Source organism: Amblyomma maculatum, chromosome 1, assembly GCF_055883805.1.
Source record: "Amblyomma maculatum isolate TAMU_Amacu chromosome 1, ASM5588380v1, whole genome shotgun sequence".
NCBI classification, from domain to species: domain Eukaryota; kingdom Metazoa; phylum Arthropoda; class Arachnida; order Ixodida; family Ixodidae; genus Amblyomma; species Amblyomma maculatum.
The window spans coordinates 321546235-321560231 of NC_139344.1; the positions used below are offsets into that span (position 1 = coordinate 321546235).

Genomic DNA, 13997 nt, shown 5'->3' on the forward strand with positions numbered 1-13997 from the left:
AATATATCTGAAGAGAGCACGCCTTTCTTGCATCGGAGTTAGGACGCACCCCACGCCCAGTTATACATTTCAATCTGCACGCGTTTCTTACTTCTTTTTTTTTTTTTGTGCTGAGAGGTTTGGAACTAGAAACACCCAAGATGAGCATCAGAAATTCAGAATTGTGTGTGCTGTCGCTCTGATTGGCTAAGCTGTTTCATGACGTCACAACCACGGGGCCTCACGCGAGTATTTCAAGCCGGTTAGCCGGTATAGCATACCCTATGATTCGTCATTTACTGGCCGTTTCCAGCCCTTCCCCTTAACTTCAACTGGTTCATTTGACCTCGACTTAACTTATTATTGACTTTGCCTCTACGTATGTCATGTCTCACCAAAAACCGTCTTGGTCAACTTGAAAGTGCATGACACTGTAGCAACTGACGATTAACTTTTAATAGCCATGTGTCGTCAATTACAGCTAAACAACAGCAAAGTAAAGCTAAACCACGGGCTGGACATGTACTTCTCAGCACACTGCCGTTGGTGTACGCGGTTTAAGCCTCTGCTAGTTTTTAATTTTTTTTTATCCGGTGATAATCATACATCACCATAATTCTGGTGGAAGTCCTTGTGCATGCGAGGCGCAGTGACTGCCTAATGCCTCAGAATATGCAACTATACTACTTAAGCTAGCGAATCCATTCTCTCGCTGCACTCTCATCTTCCCCGCATTGTCAGCGCTTGTAACTCTACTAAAAAGCCAGCAAATGCCCTTATTCACTTGAGTTAAAGCCTAAAAATTTGATTCTACGCATAATTATTGTTGCTGTTTTTTTTTTTTTGTTTTTTTTTTTTGAAGGAGAGGGGTAGAAATCTTATGCACACATACTGTTTAAAAATTTATGGCAGACTGAAGTGTTCAGTTCCTAAGCATGCTGGGCTGAAATGATCCGTACGAGCAACTCGCATGGTAATATCGGTATTATGGAGCCCATATGATGCAGACGAAAATATGAAAATCCACACATTCGTTATGTCTTCTTCATATGGTTTGTGTGTCCTTTCTGCATACGTCACATTTTATTTCCATATGTAACGCATGATATCATGCGGAGTCAGCATGTTTCCTAGTGAGTATTCCCTACAGTACACGCGCCTACACCATATGCTTAATGGCCTTCGTTTCCTTTTTCATGTAGGAAGCATACAGATTAATAGGACTCGTCATCTGAAACCTTTCGATAAGCAAGCATTATCTTTCGTAAATAACAAAGCGTCTTCATAATTGATGGCCGGCAGTGGTTTAACAAGCTGGTTATGTTAATCGGGGCTCAGCCCGTATAAGAAAACGAAAAATCAGGGCGCGTTCTTTATCTCTGTATGCCGAAATGCGCAGGTTGTTTCGACGGAAAGATTTCTAACAATATAGCCAACGAACATGCGTAGTCATTGAAGTTGCCCGTTCTTATTTTAGCTATACGAGCTAACGGTCTTTAATTAGTTCATTTTGCGCTGTTTCGACGCATAAAAAAGCCCCAGTACTGCAAAGTATACTTTTCCAATATATCCGTAGAAAAAAAAATACTGGAACTCAAAATTATTCCATAAAGCATACATCTACAATGATTAGAATCAAGTAGGTGCCTACGTGGAGGTGACTTTTCAGGCTCTTGAACATTGCTTATGAAGTAAGGTGACTTCTAATTTTTCGAGATGAAGATGGTTGCAGTGTGCACGTGTGCTCTCTTCGCTTTGGCTGTGTGCGTAAAGTGAGTATATTTGTTTATCCTTTCTGCATGCAATAGTAGTTAAATGAATGTCGTTGAACGTCAGTTGACTACTGCACAGTCCTTAACAGAAGTTCAGCAAGTGCTGATTCTCGCAAGAGGGCAGGGGGGGGGGGGGGGGATTCTGCAAATATAACAAAGAAAGGCGGGCTATAGTTGGTGTCTGGTATTAGAATTTATCTTACAACCGCGCAAAACGGTAGTGCTAGTGCGTGTGGAAACGCAACTGATTTTGTTACCCAGGTGTGTCACATTCATACAGTAATCGCAGCCACGAAGGAACCTAACAGACAACCATCACAGAACACTGGCATGCTGGCTTGTGTGGGTCAGCATTTTATCCAGATATGAAAATTCGTTATCGGATAAGAAGACCAATTTTTGCTGATACAAGAGTCAGATTCCTTCTTAATGCAGTAGGCCTCGTACACTTCACTGCTTAGTTGGGAAGCCAAGTTTTTCAAGATATTCATTTTGCGAAACCTAAGCATGCAACCGCGGCAATGCGACAATGGTCGGCCACCCCCGCTAATGCGCCTACTTTCGCTTAGTGCTCCATAAGTATGACGTTTATAAAACGTCCAATTTGTCGTGTGCAGCTTTTGCCTCAAGACAGGGCATAAAAGGGCATTCCATAAATTACCCCACCTTTGCACGGCTACATTCCTCCTTGCACATTCCCTACACCATATTGCACCAACCAGCCAGTTATTTAGGAGCAGTAAAGACCACTGGGATATCCCCTCTCTTAGCCACTTTCTTTATGCGATGCGATATTTTATGATAATACGGATTGGCAACAGGTTTTGTGTTTGCGGGTTCTCGCAGAGAAAGCCTGCATTGGACAGCCTTTAAAGCTGAAGGCCCAGACTGTGTAGCATTTCATGCTGTAAGGACTTGTCCTGAGCGACACGCAGGCAGTTTTTGCAGTACCCTTTTTTAACAAGCTTAGAATGAGCTGACGGTTTAAAATAGCTTTTTTATTTTTTGAGCGCGCCTGATACCTTCGGTATGCATGCGTTTCACGAGCAATAACAATACGCGTCCCAAAAGCAGAGAAGTGTGCGGAACTATAGTACAATTGTGCTTCAATTCTTGTGGTTGATCTCACTTCCTCGACAGCACAGAAACATTTTTCCCTGCGAACCCACAAACCGCTAAGTTTTGTCTATGACTGTACTTGTACTGACAACATCCCTTAAACACGTAGTATAATTGAATTTATTTTAAAGAAAAAACACAAATTATTTGTTGAAAATGTGCATATCTTGGACCTGCTTTCGTCTTGTGTAGTCGATGACAGCCAGGTACTCTAAGAAGAGCGCGGGGAATAAGTGATGTCTTAGTGGGCAGTTCCACACGGTGCTACAGGTTCGCGTACTACGTAGGGGAGGCTCGGTTCGAGGAGTATGGATCAGAATAAAGGTTCATATAAGTGGAGAGTACAGGCTTGATGCAGCGCGACCTCTTACCGCGAACCAGTAGCGCCTTCACAGTACACGTGCTTTGTGAACATGTGCAACAGCTGCAAGTTAGAGTGGGGACAGCCTTGTATGAGGGTCATCCCAAAATTAAGGTCTCCAGTTCTTTTATAAATCGAAATAAATGTTTATTTTAAGCAATTTACAAATCGCCTAAAAGGCAGACCATTCTTCTATTTTTCCACATAATTGTCGTTGCGGTCTAAGCATTTTTGCAGACGCTAGGGCAGTTTTTGTATGCCCATGTCATACCAGCCCGCCGCCATGCTTCCCAAAACACAGTTGCTATGACTTTGGTCACACTGGGTTCGTATGAATTTGCTCGGCTTGGATGAAGAGGAATGCCGCCACTCACGTTATTTTTGGTCTCAGATGTGAAGTGGAATGCCCAGGTTTCATCACCCGTAAGAATGGAATCCAAAAAGATGTCCTTTTCATTTTCATAACGCCGAAGAAATTCGCGAGAGGAGTCAACGCGTTACCGTTGATGGTCGTCTGTGAGCATTCGCGGAACCGATCATGCGCTCACCTGCCGATATTTCAACTTTGCTGTCAATATCCTGTGAGTATAAAACGCCAGGAACTATTATTCAGAGTTGCCGCATCATTTCTTTGATTGTCGCGACTGTCTCGTCAGATATTTACTGTCTCCCGCTACTTTCTTCGTCGTGAATTTCAGTGCGACCAGCTGCGAACTCCCTACACTACTCGCGGACGTTTTTAATATCAGTACCCAACTCTTCATACATTTTCGTCAGATAGCTATGAAGTTCGACTGATTGAACGCCTTTTACGTTCCAAAATCGAATAACTGCACGAACTTCGCACCTGGCGGTAGTGACAAACGGGAGCTCCATTTCAAATGGCTGCCATGCCAAGACTGACCGTCCCTTTCACGCTGAGTCATGGCTTGTGTGGAAGACGAGGAACAATGAGCACAGCAGTACGGCGAGCAGCCACGCAAATAGTTTTCCTGCGGCCGCAGCCCTTTGGAAACCTTATTTTTGGGATTTATATGATTTCAGATTATTGGACGCATTTTTTTTTTTTGTAGCTCCAGATGTAGAAGAGCTCCCACCCTCGAAAGTGTTCTGTTAGACAGCAGAAATACGGGGGTGGTCCTCATCACTCCCGACCTTAGTTACCCTGCGTAGGAGAAACGCAGGACGAAAACTTGCCTCGCATTCTGGACAGAGTCCTTAGGAAAACAGGGTAGAAAATGAAGTTGGTTTGCATCTATAAAATAGCGACTCCTAATCACGAAAAGATCGCTCTGATTGGATGCAAACTTCTTGTCCAGCTTTTGTTTAAGATACAAAGTGCTTGCCTTGTGCAAAGCCCATTCTCACAAGTGCAAGCGCCGATCCCGGAGGCTGGCAAATGCTGGCTTATAAGCGCATGAGCTGGAGAGAAGATTTTATTTCGTAACTACTAGTACACCTTCATCGCGCAAAGAAAACGGAAAAAAGATGACCTAGGTGCCAGAATCCAAAGGTAGCTTATTCTTAGTGGCGCCACATGTAGTCAGTTCAGTTCCCTTTTGATGTTTCAATTAGGGAGTTTTGATCATATACACTTGGCATGCCGTTGTGGTTTAGTTTCTGATGCACCTCGGTTTACAAGGTGGAAAGCAGATTTAGTCCAAATTCTCATCGGACGAATTTCACACTTCGGAAGTAGCGTCCAAATGAAAAAGGTGGTATGGAATTTATACTAATCTTGGTATACTGCATGGTTCACTGTTCCAGGTGGACTTGCATAAAATTTGGTGGAGCTGTCATGCAGGCTGGCCTTGTATGACCTGGCGGATAAAAATATGGCTAGACAAAAATTGAAAGACGTAAAATGTCATAGCTACTTAAAGTGTTTTAAAAACTCACACGAGAAAAGAGGGAACGACAGCAGCTAAGAGGATTTGAACCAAATAACTGCGTAGCCTGACCCAATTGTGTTAACGACTTAAGCACTAGCTGCGCCGCGCCAAGCGCTAACGCATAACGTTTTAGAATATAACTGCCTGTAGGAAGCTCCTTTTTTCTAAATTATCTTGCCACATCTGTCTCATTGTAGTCGCAAACGAACAATGCGACCACCTTTATCACTATTTTTTTCGGGCTGTGAATCATTAAATGAACATCTGTCTTTCAGATGTGCACCTAGGGTTCCACCCCGCGATCATCTGACCTGTCGTCCTTGGGTGGTAAGCATTTCTCGCAGCTTTCACATGGGAAGTTGACGTTAATTTGAGATAAAACTTACTTATCCATGTTTCGGCTGGAAAGCACTGTTCCATGTTGTAGCATACCATACTAAGTTAATAGTATTAGTTAAAAAAAAACGAGAAAATAATGGCTATTTGAGAAAGAGGGCTAGTGCTTTTTTTTTTTTTTTTTTTTTTTTTTACTGCGAGCGCGAAAAATAGAGACAGAAGAGCTCGTTGCTGGAGCGAAAATGCGTTTCTCCTGATTGCATATAAAAGTTATTCACTGAGGCCATACTGCCAGACAGCGCGAGCATCATCGCTTTGTCCGCCATGTCGGTGGGCGTCTTTGGCATAGGCGCGTGTCGGCTCGTGCAGTATCAGGTTCACTGTCATGTTCCCGCCGTATATTGGAAGTGATCCGTAAAGTTTTACGAATTGTTAAATAGTTCCACATCAACTTTTTATAGTGGAGCCCTTTGCGAAGTCTGCAGCGGTATTTTCCTGCTCCGGGACATAACGCTGCATGTTCGGTGTTGCAGCTAGGCATTTGCCCGTGCGACAACACGACAGCAAAACTGCCCGGCTCCGTATTTAACGTAGCACGACTTGCAGTTCATCAATCCCGTTAACTGTTAGCTGCCACTAACGCAGGATACATCTTGAAGAGACAGCGCATTATTCATTGCCGCAATTCCAAAACGACGGGTGTGGTCGAAAAGCACATCTCTGTGGCGGTGGTCGGTTGAACACTGCCGAAGCTTTCCCAGACGCTGTTCTAGTATTAAAGCGAAGCATCTTAGTTTCTTAATTTGGGTGTCAAAGGTCCAGCAAATACTGTCATGAGCTCGCAGCATAGAGAGCACACCCAGCGAGAATGTTTTGCAATTTTTTTTTTGTCGGCAGCATAGCACTCCTTGGAATGCACATAACCTTGAACCTCGTTTCGCAACAACGCGATGTACAGCGATAACCTCTGGTACTGTTGTAACTCACTTGCAATTTGACATAAATGAAAGTTTGCGCTTGCTAAGTGAACAGGCGCATTATAAAATAAAACCGCGGAAACGACAGAACGGAAGCAAGAAGACCACCCTGAGCAGTTACTAACAACAAATGTATTATTGAAAATACGCTTGAGTTATGCGGATCAGACGCGCATAAACTGCCAACAGTCACTACGTGGTTGGGTGTAAATACCAGCGCACAATGCAACCGCGAAAGCAGGATAAAAGTCACGACATAGATGGTATGAAAGCAGCAAAAAAAGACACTCAACCTTACAGTGGGAGCAAACGTGAGAAATAAACACAAAAAGAACGTACCAATAGCGCAAGGAAGGCATGAAATGTGAGCAAAGCAGACAGTTTCAAAAGGAGCGAAACAACTGCCATGAAGGACAATATTCAAAGGTGCAAAAAGCATTGTGACCACGCAGAAACAATGATAATAATAAAATGCATGAAAGGCCGAAAAAACACTAGTGGACAGAAACAATAATTCTCTCCGCAGGATGGTCACTGACGGATTGCTATGAGAAATATATATATATATATTTCTCAACAATCATCCTGCAGAGAGAATTATTGTTTCTGTCCACAAGTGTTTTTTCGGCATTTCATGCATACATATATATATATATATATATATATATATATATATATATATATATATATATATATATATATATATATATATATATATATATATATATATATATATTGTCACGGTATTGGCGACTATGGCTAGGTTATCAGAGCCGGTGCAGGTGGAATTAACGGTCCGAGCTTTTGGTACGTCCTGCGAGTCCGGAGCCGATTCACTTCGTCCTTTTTCTCCGAGCGCCACTTCACGTCTTTCGCTCCGAGCGCCCCCTGGCATTCCTCCCTCCTTAAGCGTGACGCACACGGAACACGTGCACACAGGTGGACAAAAGCAAACGAAAAAAAAAGTTTGCAGATGCAATATATATATATATATATATATATATATATATTGCATCCGGCAATGTGTGTGTGTGTGTGTGTGTGTGTGTGTGTGTGTGTGTGTGTGTGTGTGTGTGTGTGCGTGTGCGTGTGCGTGTGCGTGTGCGTGTGCGTGTGCGTGTGTGTGTGTGTGTGTGTGTGTGTGTGTGTGTGTGTGTGTGTGTGTGTGTGTGTGTGTGTGTGTGTGTGTGTGTGTGTGTGTGTGTGTGTGTGTGTGTGTGTGTGTGTGTGTGTGTGTGTGTGTGTGTGTGTGTTGTAGGGTAGGGGTTCGGTTTAAATGTACTGGTACTGGGACAGGTGCAGCAGACTCACCGATAGCGATGCCCCTAGAGACAGCACACGGAAGCTTCTTCTTCACCTTCGTACACACATCTTCATCTTTACAAGGGCCCCCGCCCGGGGAGAAGAGGAGCCCCCCTGGTGACTTACCGCGTAGGCAAGATGACAGGATCCTAATATTGCTCAAGGCGCTGGACGTGGACAGCTTCGCAGCCGCATAGGCGGAGATCAGATGAGGGCGTCAAGGGTTCCATAATTTAATGGACGGAAGAGATGCGCTCCAGGACATGATAGGGGCCATGATACTTGGAAATAAATAAAACCAGAGCCACATAAGACTGCCAGCGGGATTTCTGATGGGACTAGGTATCTGTCGTGGAAGACCGGACAATTTGACGACTTTCCTTTGCGTGTAGGGCAGCATCAGAAGTAGCGGTATACTCAGATGCGTCTGGTTGGTGCAGAAGAATGGTATCTAGTGGAGCAGAAGGGTGACGGCCGCAAACAAGACAGAACGGAGAGAAACCGGTAGTTGGCTGTGTAGCAGTATTGTATGCGTACGCCACATATGGAAGGAGGAGATCCCAGTCAGAGTGGTCGGAGGAGACGTACTTAGAAAGCCTGTCACCAAGGTTACGGTTAAAGCGTTCAGTGAATCCGTTAGTCTGCGGATGATAGGCAGTAGAGGTTTGGTAAACTATGTGGCACTTGTTCAGAAGAACGTAAACAACGTCAGGTAAAGAGACGCGTCCTCTGTCACTGAGTAGTTCACGTGGTGCGCCGTAGCGAAAGACGAATCGCTGTAAAATGAATGAGGCTACGTTTGACGCCCTGGAAGATGGAAGGGCAGCGGTTTCAGCATATCTCGTCAGGCATAACCGCAATGATGGCTCAACGGTTTCCAGCGGCAGTGTACGGGAGCGGGACGTATGAATTAGTACCCACGCGATCAAATGGAAATGGTGGGCAAGGTAACGGCTGCAACTCGTCAGCAGAATGATGAGGAGGGAACTTGCGATGGTGACAGGCGAGGCATGAGCGAACGTATTTGAGGACAAAGTTGTACACGCCCTTCCAATAGTATCGTAAGCGTAGCCGATGGTATGTCTTGAACCCTCCCGCATGGACGCATTGTGGGTCAGCGTGGAAACAGTAGCAGACTTGCGAGCGTAGGTGGCGGGGAATGACTAGCAACTATTTGCGGCCATCAGCAGGGTGGTTACGGCAATAAAGAAGGTTGTCGCGAATGGCGAAGTGTGATGCTTGGCGGCGAAGTTCACGCGATGGAGAAGCATCCGATGGATCTGAGGGGAGATCGAGCGAGTACAGCATAGGGCAACGGAAGGCACTTTCGTCGCAGAAATGTTTGTGCTGGAATGAAGAGGATAGTTTGATTGCACACAAAGTCACAAGTGATATTTACAAGCAGGGAAGAAGAGGGAGGAATGCCGATGTCTTCGGCGACGAGGGCTTTAGCGCATAGACTAGAAGCGTTATCTGACATGGTGCTCGGGCAGCGCAGAAAACTCGACTTCAGCGCAAGCACAATCGATTATAGCGGCGTGGTACGCGACAATAAATCCCAATCTAAAATAACAGCCTGTGAGGAACGTGGCAGCACGACGAACTCAATTGTATAAAGGCAGTTCTGTACCACTACTCGAGCAGTGCACACTGCTAAAGGCTTGATTTGCTCAGCGCTGGCCGTTCGCAACGAAAGTTCTGCAATTGGCGTCTTGACTTTCCTTAAACAGCTGCAAAGGTTTGCGTCTATTACCGAAATCGCAGCACCAGAGTCAATGAGGGCCATGACAGAAACCCCCTCGACCGAAACTTCAATAAGGTCGGCTGGTGATAGAGGAAGACTTGAAAAGTTCGACGGTGGCACAGTTCTCGCCTCAGGAACTCTCTATAGTTTTTCTCGCGAGAAGCGTTCGAGTGACGTCGCCGGTGCCAAATGGTGTAGCTGTTCTTGAGAGCTAGGAAGCAGGGAACGCTGAAGCGCAACCTCGTCACAAATAAATGCTTTAATTTTCTGCAGCAACAAATGTTTGTCGGCTGGAGGCGTCAGTCCGTCAAGCGATTCAGCCTATGCTTGGGGCTTACGCGTCAATACTATGTTGGCATCTTGGCGACCATGCGTTTACACGGGTCGACGACTTCTTCGATATAGCTTGTAAAGCTTTCGCCGACCTGCTGCGACCGTTTATGCAAGCGCTAACCGGCGCGCGATTTCCGGGCAGCCGGGCGACCAAAGTTTTCTGTGAGCGTTGTTTTATATTCAGCTGTATCAGCGGTATCACAAGTTTGCCAAGCCGATTAGATAAAATACTTTTTTTTTCTGTTCTGCATAGGATCATTTTTCTTTCCCGGTTACACCATCATACCTTACCTTTTGGGAGGCGAAAGTATGTTCAGAGGGGAGTTTACGTATTTTGTTATCAATGAACTTTACGTCAGTTGTGTGTTTTTTATCGTTAGGCTACAAGCTCTTGCTCAGCACGCGATTATAAGCCGCGGGGAACGTTAACGTGAATGAGTTAAGGCTCCCATGTACCGGAAACTTAACGCTCCGGCTTTAGCCCCGGTGTGGCAACGGTTTTGGCAAAAGCGCCGGCTTTGAAGGGAAGATAGAATTCGAACTGGTCAAAAGGGATTGACATCGCATGTCGAGCGGTGGAATGAAAGAGTAAATGAATTGCGTTCAAAACAAAATGCAGCATGGATGAGATGGAATCAAACGTTCACCCCCAGGAACTTTGAAACAGTGTGGCGCACCGGCTTTGTTAAGTTCTTAACAAAGCCGGTGCGCCACACTGTTTCAAAGCGGCCTACGACTCGACTACAGGAATGATGGTGAAAGATCAACAAATGAAACTGCGAGCGTGGTTACGGGTCATGGGGCGAGGGGGCACCTTATGACTCCACTGATACCAGCGCGCTCAGCTTTATTTGCACCCAACAGCGCTGTGTCATGTCGGCAATCGGTAAGAGAGTGTGCCGCGAAGAGCTCCGAGAATCGCCCGCCCCCACGTGGTCCGCCATCGGAACCGCCGCTCAGTGGCAGCGTCCATGGAAGGCTCGAAGGCTTGAGAAAGCCGCCAGACACTTGTTGAGGCTCTTCGACGGCGGAAGGCTTGCTTACCACTTTCCTCTGAAGCCTCCGCATCCACATCCGACTCCTCGTATAGCCCTCCTGCACGCCTCGGCGTGCCCTGCTTTCGCTTGTCAAAGCTGCTGTTCCGGTGCCCCTCCATTGGGAAAACTGCCCTGGTCCTCACGTGAGCAAGCCTCCAGCCTTGCTGCGATGGCTACTACGGTGCCTGCCAAGCTGTCTGCTTGGGCCTTGCCATCATTTACAGATTCTGTACACCGGATTTTACGATATTGTGGATTGTTTTTTTTTTTTTTTTCCAGGTATATCTGTGGTGGAAGAATGCGTGTATTGCTTTTGTCATCTGTTCCACTAATAGATTATGGTTTCATATTTGCCCTTAGTGTCTTCCTTGGCAAGGACCAGGATACCAATGCGCTCCAGGGTGTGTGTGCAGAGTCAACACTTATGTGGGCCCTCAGGTGCCTCTTTCCTGCGTGCCCTCTAGACACGGATAAGAAGACATCGACGAACATCGAAATGTTAATAACGACAAAAAATCAATAAAGCCGAAGCACTGATCAAAATGTGTTAAAATAAATCTTAAGGAAAATAATAAATGACAATGCATGCATGTGACAAAAAAAGCGTTCCGATTAAAAACTGATTAAGTGAGACCGGTTTACGGCGGTAATAATAGTAAAGCAGAGCGCTATATACAAGTTGACCTGGGACCTTCAAGATCGAAAAAAAAAAAAAAAAAGACGCTAGTAGTGACGGGGAAAAGAACCTTTCTGTTCCTGAATTCATCGGTATTCATCACACTTTGTTTTTGTTTTTTACAGTCTTTGCACGTGCCTCGTTGTTCGGGTTCAATTATCATTTAAATAAGCTTCGGGGAAGCCTCAGTTCGCATGTCGAGCCAACGTTTCAATAAGTGGACTTGTCTTCGTCTGGGTAGAGCGATCATCACTGGCAGGGGCTTAAATACGAGTTTGCTTCAGAAGAAGAAAAGCTGTGGAGGGGGAAGGAGGAGGGTGGGTGAGAAGAAAGCAGGTCAAGGAGTGACAAAAATATTTCTTCGGTATATATATCTCAACCTGGAATCGGTGATCGTGTGGCCTAAAAAAAAACGAAACAAAAAGCGGCAGCAGCAGGAAAAGCTACAATGCGGGGAGGATGATTAGTCAGTGCAATATGTGTTTGTCTTTTTATCTATCCGTGTTTCTAGCGCAGTTTTAACATAATGTCCAACCAACTCACCCAACAAGCCACTTTACCTAAAGCAGGTTCGTTGCAGACACACCTTTTTTGAAAAGGGACCGGCATTCCAAAGGGTCCTGATAAAGAACACATCTGCAAGGGAACAATTCTCAAAAGCTTTCCGCAAAGGGAGGAGAAGGACAAAGAAATAGAATAACAACAGAACAGTGAACCACACTTGCCACATCAAAAAAAAAAAAAAAAAGAAAGGAAAAACGATTCAAGGGTCAACTAAAGTAGGAAGTGATAATAAGGAAGCGTGTTTGGAAAAACACCTGCAGCTTATGCTATTGCAGAGGGGGTATAGAGTGTGCATGTGCTGTGGATTGTTTTCCCGACTAGTCTGGCGCAGGGGGGATATATTTAAGGGATTCTAACCTTCCTTTAGAGATGTTTAATCATACTGGTGCCAACGTTATAAATTTATAGATTAGATATGCCCCTCTATATTTTCCATCCTTTGCAGATTTAAAGCCTGACTAGAGAATATATAATTTAATCTCTTCGAACTTATCGTCTTTCTGATTGAAATGCTGGGAAAATGCACTGCATTCGCAACGACACACGTAAATATATTCATGGGAGTTCTAGAATCCAATATACTCAATTCATTTCCGGAAAAGCCACTTATATACCTTCGCTATATTGACGATATTTTCATGATATGGCAGCACGGATCAGAATCACTTCGGTCGTTCGTCTCGCATCTTAATAATCATCACAGAAGCATTAAATTCACTTCTCAGTCGTCGCAATTAAAAGTCGACTTTCTCAATAACACGGTGTCAGTAAAAAATAGAAAACTTAAATCTTCCTTGTACAGAGAGCCAACAGATCGGCAACAATACCAAGATTTTACCAGTCATCATCCGAGACATTGTAAGCAAGGAATATTTGTAGGACAGGCGACACGGCTTAGAAGATTGTGTAGATGATAATGACTACCTAAACGAACTACATTAATTGAAAACAACATTAATTCAAAGAAACTATCACGGTAAATTTCTTAATATGGCCCTCGAAAAGCAAGCACATTAAACCGGAACGACGTGCTCACGAAGCGACCAAAGGCTCACACTGAACGCCAGCCTTCTTTTCTAACTAAATACTCCAATCCCCTTCCAAACATAAACAATATTCTGAGGAAATACCACTCCGTACGAACGTGTAGGAAACGCCTAAAGAAAATATTCCCGGAGGCCTCAAGGGTAACATACAAACGTAACACAAACCTCAAAGATATTCTAGTACATTCCGAACCCGACACCAAGCATCCAACACAACCACATCCTTGCTCTCGACCCAGATGTGAGACGTGCAATCATATACAAGAATACACCACGGTTAAAAGTAAAGCAAGTGATTTCACTTTTCACATAAATTCAGGCTTTAATTGAACATCTTCAAACGCTGTCTACCTTCTGATTGCTCCTTCTGTCATAAACAGTACATCGGAAAGAAAAGGCAATCAGTGAACATAAGGCTTAATGGTTATCGGGCAGACACAGGCAAAAACCTCCCGAAAGCAGTTTCCCAGCATTTCAATCAGAAAGACCATAAGTTAGAAAAAATTAAATTATATATTCTCCAGTCAGGCAATTAAATTTGCAAGGAATACAAAATATAAAGAGGCATATCTAATCCATAAATATAGAACATTGGCGCCAGCAGGAATAAACATATCTAAAGGAAGCTTAGAGTCACTTAAATATATTCCCTCTGCGCCATAACTAGTCGGGAAAACAATCTTATATAGCGTTAACTGTACAGTTTATTCACAGCACGTGTACACTCTATCCCCCCCCCCCCCCCCCCCCCCCCCCCCCGCAATAGCATATGCTGCATGTATTTCTCCAAACACGTTTCCTTTTTATCACTTCCTACTCTAGTTGGCTCTTGAACCTTTTTTTCTTTTTTTTTTTCTTT

At 44.5% G+C, this 13997-nt stretch overlaps 1 long non-coding RNA gene across 1 annotated transcript; it reads left to right on the forward strand.

Annotated features, from left to right (window-relative positions):
• The first annotated feature begins 1220 nt into the window (after positions 1 to 1220).
• Positions 1221 to 11395, forward strand: LOC146207255 (uncharacterized). The gene is made up of 3 exons (XR_014703317.1): positions 1221 to 1751; positions 5399 to 5450; positions 11213 to 11395. It is a non-coding gene; the product is annotated as an uncharacterized LOC146207255 (long non-coding RNA).
• The last annotated feature ends 2602 nt before the right edge of the window (positions 11396 to 13997 follow it).